This window comes from Cuculus canorus, chromosome 26 (assembly GCF_017976375.1).
Source record: "Cuculus canorus isolate bCucCan1 chromosome 26, bCucCan1.pri, whole genome shotgun sequence".
NCBI lineage: Eukaryota > Metazoa > Chordata > Aves > Cuculiformes > Cuculidae > Cuculus > Cuculus canorus.
Window position 1 is genome coordinate 3,327,006 of NC_071426.1, and position 7,216 is coordinate 3,334,221.

Below are 7,216 nucleotides of genomic sequence, written 5' to 3' on the forward strand. Positions count from 1 at the left end.
ATTGCTTTGGAAGGAAGAGAATTTGAGCCATCTCATGCCTCCATCAGCAAAGATCCAGTCAAAAAAGAGGCAGTTTTGTCAGCAGATCATGTTCAAATCCCGTTTTCACAGCTGCAGAAGTGAAGCAGTTTGCAAAGGTCAAGGCTGGGAAACATTCCATAGGTGGCAGCATTACTGCAGGGAGAACTACAGAGGAGCTCTGTGATGGCTTCAGCATCCCTAAAAACTTCCCTTATGGGAAAAACCTTCTAGGAACGAATTACTTTTCTCCAGTGGTGTCACCCCGTACAAGGAGCCCTACAAACCTGGAGGGTCTTTAGAAGATGGGTAGACGAGGTGCTCAGGGAGGTGGTTTGGTGGTGGATAGGAATGGTTGGACTCGATGATCCAAGAGGTCTTTTCCAACCTGGGAGTGAAAGGGCACCTTTTTGACACAAAAGTGTCATCTTTGGGGTGTCTTTGCCTTTGGAAGAACTTAATTCTCTCCCAGGGGGGCTATACAGGAGACAGTAGAGAAAGGGGCTCCAGGAAAGCTGGAGAGGGACTCTCTATCAACGATAGGATGATGGGGAATGGTTTTCAGCTGAAAGAGAGGAGATTGAGATGAGATCTTAGGGAGAAACGTTCTCCTGTGAGGGTGGGGAGGCCCTTGGACAGGTCACCCAGAGCAGTGGTGGCTGCCCCATCCCTGGAGGGGTTCAGGGCCAGGTTGGATGGGGCTTGGAGCCCCCGATCCAGTGGGAGGTGTCCCTGCCATGCTGAAGAATTTCTTCCAAATATCTAGTCTAAATCTCCCCCACCTCCAATTTAAAGCCATAAGAACAATGGCAACGTATACACCAGAACTTTTAGAGGAGGCTGAAGAGAAGATATTTCCTGCTCTACAAGCCCCGTTGGCCCGTCATTTGACAACCGAGACCTAGAATCATAGAATCATGGAATACTTAGGGTTGGAAGGGACCATGGGCAGGGACACCTCCCACTGGATCAGGGGTTCCAAGCCCCATCCAACCTGGTCTGGAACACCTCCAGGGATGGGGCAGTCACACCTTCCCTGGGCAACCTCAGCCAGGGCCTCCCCACTCTCATCCATGAAGAAATTCCTCCTCAATTCAGTCTAAATCTGCCCCTCTCCAGTTTATCCCCGTTCCCCCTCTTCCCATCCCCACGAGCCTTTGTGAACAGTCCTTCCCCAACTTTCTTGCAGCCCTTTCAGGCACTGGAAGGTCACTCTAAGGTCTCCTCGGAGCCTTCTCTTCTCCAGGCTGAACAACCCCAACTCCCTCAGCCTCATACGGGAGGTGCTCCAGACCTCAGATCGTCTTTGTAGTCTCCTCTGGACTCGTTCCAACAGCTCCACCTCCTTCTTACATTGAAGATTCCAGAACTGGACACAGCATTCCAGGTGAGGTCTCCCAAGAGAGGAATAGAGGGGCAGGAATTACAACAGGAATTCAGTGCTCGTGAAATCCCATCTCAATGCTCTCTGCTGCAAACACCGTCCACAGACCAACCGTAACCTTGGGGACATCAAGGACAAATACCCGGAGTTGCTCTGAAGAGGTTGGAAGTGTTCCTGGATGATGGTATTAACTGAAATGCCACGTACCTTTCCCAACACATACATGGAAGAGACCTGACCGAGCCTGCCCAGGGTTTATTTTTTGCAGGCACCGAAACAAAATGTCAACAAACAAACCAAAAAAACACTGACGTTTTTATTCAAAGCATTTTGAGAATTTTGTCAAGCCTCTACCTCAAAAAAAAAAAATAAACAACCCAAACTTCCCAAAAACATTAAAATAAACTAAAAGACTCCCGTAAATTCTCATTTTCACACAGAATCACAGAATCACCAGGTTGGAAAGGACCCATTGGATCATGGAGTCCAACCATTCCTAACACTCCCTAAACCATGTCCCTCAGCACTTCATCCACCCGTTCCTTAAACACCTCCAGGGAAGGCGACTCCACCCCTCCCTGGGCAGCTGTTCCAGTGCCGATGACTCCTACTGTGAAGAATCTTTTTCTGATATCCAACCTGACCCTCCCCTGGCGGAGCTTCAGGCCATTCCCCCTTGTCCTGTCCCCTGTCCCTTGGGAGAAGAGCCCAGCTCCCTCCTCTCCACAACCTCCTTTCAGGCAGTTGTAGAGAGTAATAAGGTCTCCCCTCAGCCTCCTCTTCTCCAGGCTAAACACCCCCAGCTCTCTCAGCCGCTCCTCGTCAGACGTTCTCCAGCCCCTCACCAGCTTCGTTGCTCTTCTCTGGACACACTCCAGAGCCTCAACATCCTTCTCGTGGTGAGGGGCCCAGAACTGAACACAGTATTCGAGGTGCGGTCTCCCCAGTGCCGAGTACAGAGGGAGAATCCCCTCCCTGGACCTGCTGGTGACCCCGTTTCTGATCCAAGCCAAGATGCCGTTGGCCTTCTTGGCCCCCTGGGCCACTGCTGGCTCATGGTCAGTCGCTGTCAACCATCACCCCCAGGTCCTTCTCCTCCGTGCAGCTCTCCAGCCACTCTTCCCCCAGTCTGGAGCTGCACAGGGTTGTTGTGCCCCAAGTGCAGGACCCGGCATTTGGCCTTTTTTGACAATGAATATTTTCTAGTTTTACTCTACAGATCGGAAAGTTCTGACTTCTTCAGGCATCCCTCCCGTTTCACAGCATTTTTGCAAAGAGCCCAGTAAAAAAGAGGAGGATATTTGCATTTTTCCTTTAGATAGTCCTTAAACTCGAAAGAATTATTATTTTTCATTTGTTTCATGGAATGGTTTAGGTTGGAAGTGACCTCAAAGCCCATCCAGTTCCAACCAAGTGCTGGATGATTTCTGTTTTAAGTCTTAGTCGTCAAATGATGAGCCAACACGGCTCATAGAGTAGGGAATGTCCTCTTTTCAGCCTACTTTAAATACATTGCCATTATTATGGCTTTAAATTGGCAGAGGATCTCCCACTGGATCAGGGGCTCCGAGCCCCATCCGACCTGGCCTGGAACCCCTCCAGGGATGGGGCAGCCACCACAGCTGTGGGTGACCTGGGCCAGGGTCTCACCACTCTCATCGTGAAGAACTTCCTCACTATGACAAGCAAAGTCGTCTCCCTCAAGCACAGGAGTCGCTTCCGCCCTGACCCGTTCCTACCAGAAAGGGCAGCTCATATCCATCCCATCGATCACATCAATTAAGCAAAACTCAAGGAATTACCATGAATTCATTTTTGTTTTCTTAAAACAAGTTGGGAAACGCAACGAGCCCACCGTTAATTGTCCTCTCTTAGCCCACGCGCTGGTCCTAATTAACTATTTCATTCAACAATGAGTTAATGCTGTTAGCAAAACGTGATATGGGTCACGGCATCCACGCTTCCTCTTCTTTTCCTCCCCTCCTCCACGCATCCACTGAGGTTTTATCTCCCCCAGAGAACAGAAGCCTCTCTTTGTTAGAGCTGTAACGCTGGCGTCATTCACCGAAGCTCTCAGGAGGCCAAAAATAACCCCGCAAGTGTCCATTCTGTTAGGAGCCATCAAGCATCGCGTCCTCGCGCTTGGCACATCCCTGGAAATCCTACACTTTCTTGGATGGGAATTAAAAGACAAGACCCTGAGTGCTTGTACACATTTAAAGGGACAAAGACTTTGATTTTCCATCATGTTCAACATTTCTGAAGAGCCTACAAGACCTGCACGTGGAATCATAGAATCCTTTGGGTTGGAAGGGACCTCAAAGATCATTCAGTTCCACCCTCTGCCATGGGCAGGGACACCTCCCACTGGATCAGGGGCTCCAAGAACCATCCAACCTGGCCTGGAACCCCTCCAGGGATGGGGCAGCCACCACTGCTCTGGGTGACCTGTTCCAGGGTCTCCCCACCCTCACAGCAAAACATTTCTTCCCAAGATCTCATCTCAATCTCTCCTCTTTCAGCTGGAAACCATTCCCCTCATCCTATCCCTGACCAGGAGCCCCTCTCCAGCTTTTCTGGAGCCCCTTTCCATACTGGAAGGTGCTCTAAGGTCTCCTCATAACCTTCTCTTCTCCAGACTGAACAACCCCAACTCTCTCAGCCTGTCCTCGTACAAGAGGTTCTCCAGCCCTCGGATCATCTCCGTGGCCTCCTCTGGCCTCGCTCCAACAGCTCCACGTCCTTCTCACACTGAGAAGGCATCATCGGCTTCCAACAAGTTGGGATGGACGGAGTGGCCAGGCTTTGTGGAGTTGTAAACTTGGCAACGATGGATGAAAGCAGTGCTACACCCTGGGTGACGGCAACGGTTATGCTGACGCTGACACCGCGCGGAGAAGCGAGAGGAAGAACCAACGAGCTGAGGAGGAACTTCTCTCAAGCTGCTGCAGGAAACATCTCCGCAAATTAAGAGAGCGGCTTTATTTTCCGCGGTGGCTGCTCGTAGTTCTTGCGGGAGATCCAGGCTGGTTGTCTCACACTCATTACTGTTCTCAGAGGACAAAGATCCAGTGCTTTAAGCAAACAATTACCTCCTTACGCAATGTCGCATCTCACACGAGGAACACTGAGCAAAACCACGGCCAAAAAGAAAAGGGAGAAAACCAGAAAACGAAAGCAAGTCGATGATTTAATACTCGAACTGATCTTTTTGAGCCAGAGAGGACGTAAAGGAAAGGAACAAACAATTTGTGATCTCTTCTTGCCTCTTCCATGACTTACCAAGCGATTTAAGCGACCGCAGACAGATTTCTAAGGGCTGAAAACCGGCGACTGGAGTCAGATCAAAGAAGGGTTTCACAAAGCAGACGGCACCTCACAGCTCGGTTGCCCTCAATCTGAGCTCCTGGTGATTAACCCCTCCTCAGAACACCTGCAAACCTCCTGCTCTGCAGGTGGGACACCAGAGGAGAACCTCAGAAGAAGGTTCATTGGACTCTACTAAAGGAGTCCTAAGCGGTAGTTGTCCTTCACTCTCATGTGTGGCACTCAACCACATCCCTATCACTGACCTTCACAGCCATTGACCACAGGGGAGGAGATCACCTTCCCACCCTTCCTTTAAAGGGGTCGAGGCCAATCAGAATGACCGATGTCACCTGATGAAGATTGGCCCCATGCCTTATGAGGAGCAGCTGAGGGAACCGGGATGGTTCAGAGAAGAGGAGGCTGAGGGAAGACCTCATTTCTCTTTGCAGCTCCCAGAAAGGAGGTTGTGGTGAGGCGCGTGCTGGGCTCTCTTCCCAAGTAATAAGTGATAGGATGAGAGGAGATGGTTTTAAGTTGTGTCAAGGCAGGTTTAGGTTGGATATTAGGGAAAAAATCTTCTCCACAAGGGTTGTAAAGCATTAGAAGAGTCTGCGCAGGGATATGGTGGAGTCACTGTAGAATCATAGAATAGTTTGGGTTGGAAGGAACCTCAAAACTCATCCAGTTCCAATCTCCTTCCATGGGCAGGGACACCTCCCACTGGATCAGGGGCTCCAAACCCCATCCAACCTGGCCTTGAACCCCTCCAGGGATGGAGCAGCCACCGCTGCTCGGGGCAACTTCACCCTCAATGTAAAAAATCTCTTCCCAATATCTAAATGTCTCCTCTTTTAGTTTAAAGCCATCCCCCTTTGTCCTATTAATACAAACCTGCTAAAAAGCTTTACCCCATCTCTATTAAGTATTGAAAGGCTGCAATAAGGTCTTGGAGTCTTCTCCAAGCTGAGAAGGACCCAAGTTCTGCTTCTCTGGAGGAAGAAGTGTCTGAACTCTTTGGTTTACAGCCACGGCTCACGAAGCTCGTGGTGTTTAGCAGCAAGACAGTTATCCCGGCAGGTTTATGGGAAGTTGGATAGAATGGGAACCCCCTGGAGTTGTCCAGGGAATGAATGTTCTCGGTAATTTCCTGCCTGCTCTTGGAAAGACGACTGATAAGATTGTTGGTCTCGCAGAGCCCCTGCAGAGTCCAGGGAACTTCCAGTTGGTGGGAAATATTTCTAGTTGCTGTCCAGTTTGGATTGGAACCAAGTGTTGGAAAGATGAAGCTTCTCTCAAATCAGAAAAAAGTCTTTCTTTTTAGGTAGAGGGGAACTTTCTGGCACTGATCATTTACTCTTTTGTAGCTGAGATCTGCCTGGAGAATAGCTCCGTATTTTCCAAGATGAGTTCCATAACTTCCAAGATGAGTTCCATGAGAAGTTCCATAACTTCTACAATGAAGTTATGATAAAACATGGAATGTGACAGACTGTTCCTAACCTTGTGGTCCTCCACCTCAGGGCTGTTCAGCGTTGGATTCAACGTCCCCAACAAAGGAGTCTCCACGCACAGAGCAACAGCAGCAACGGGTGTCGTCTTAAGCGAGAGAACTTGGAAAGTCTGGTCTGCAAGGTCTACAAGGTCATCCCATCCCCACAAGCCTTTGTGAACAGCCCCTCACCAGGTTTCTTGGAGCCCCTTCAGGTACTGGAAGATCGCTTTAAGGTCTCCTCAGAGCCTTCTCTTCTCGCTGGCACGTGTTCTCACACGTGTGCACCGAAGACCTGGAGCTCCCTACGGTCCCTGATCCTCAAAGCAAGGTAAGGAAATAGCTTGGGAGAAGGAACCGTGTTGATTTCAAGCCTGTGAGCCATGAGCTGGTTTTAAAGCCTGTTATAAATGTTTTAACTGAAAGACCACTCCTCTGAGCTGGTTAAGTCACCCTCAGTTTCTTTCCAATCAAACAAAAAAGTAGGAACAGAAAGCATTTGCTCCAAGTCTCCAAGGGAATCAGCAACACAGCAAGGATTAGAACTAAGGATTTCCTGTCCGATCGGCAAACCACACCTCTCTCCTGTTTACAGAGTGAACTCATTCCCCAGCAGAACAGCCATGGGAATGGAACAATTCTTTCTGCTATTTCGGCCTCCCTTCCTTCCCCTCTCAGTTCATTCCTGGCATTACCTTCAGGTCCTCCCAAACCTCCTACCAGCACCGCAAGACAAAGCAAAGCGAGCAGAGAACGTTTCGCTACGGTCTCAGATGCAATTTCTTGGATAAGAAGAAATTCTTCGCTATGAGGGTGGTGAGACACTGGCCCAGGTTGCCCAGAGCAGTGGTGGCTGCTCCATCCCTGGAGGGGTTCCAGGCCAGGTTGGATGGGGCTTGGAGCCCCTGATCCAGTGGGAGGTGTCCCTGCCATAGGTTGGAACTGGATTATCTTGAAGGTTCCTTCCAACCCAAACCATGCTATGATTCTATATTAAGCAAAATTGTCTCACAGAA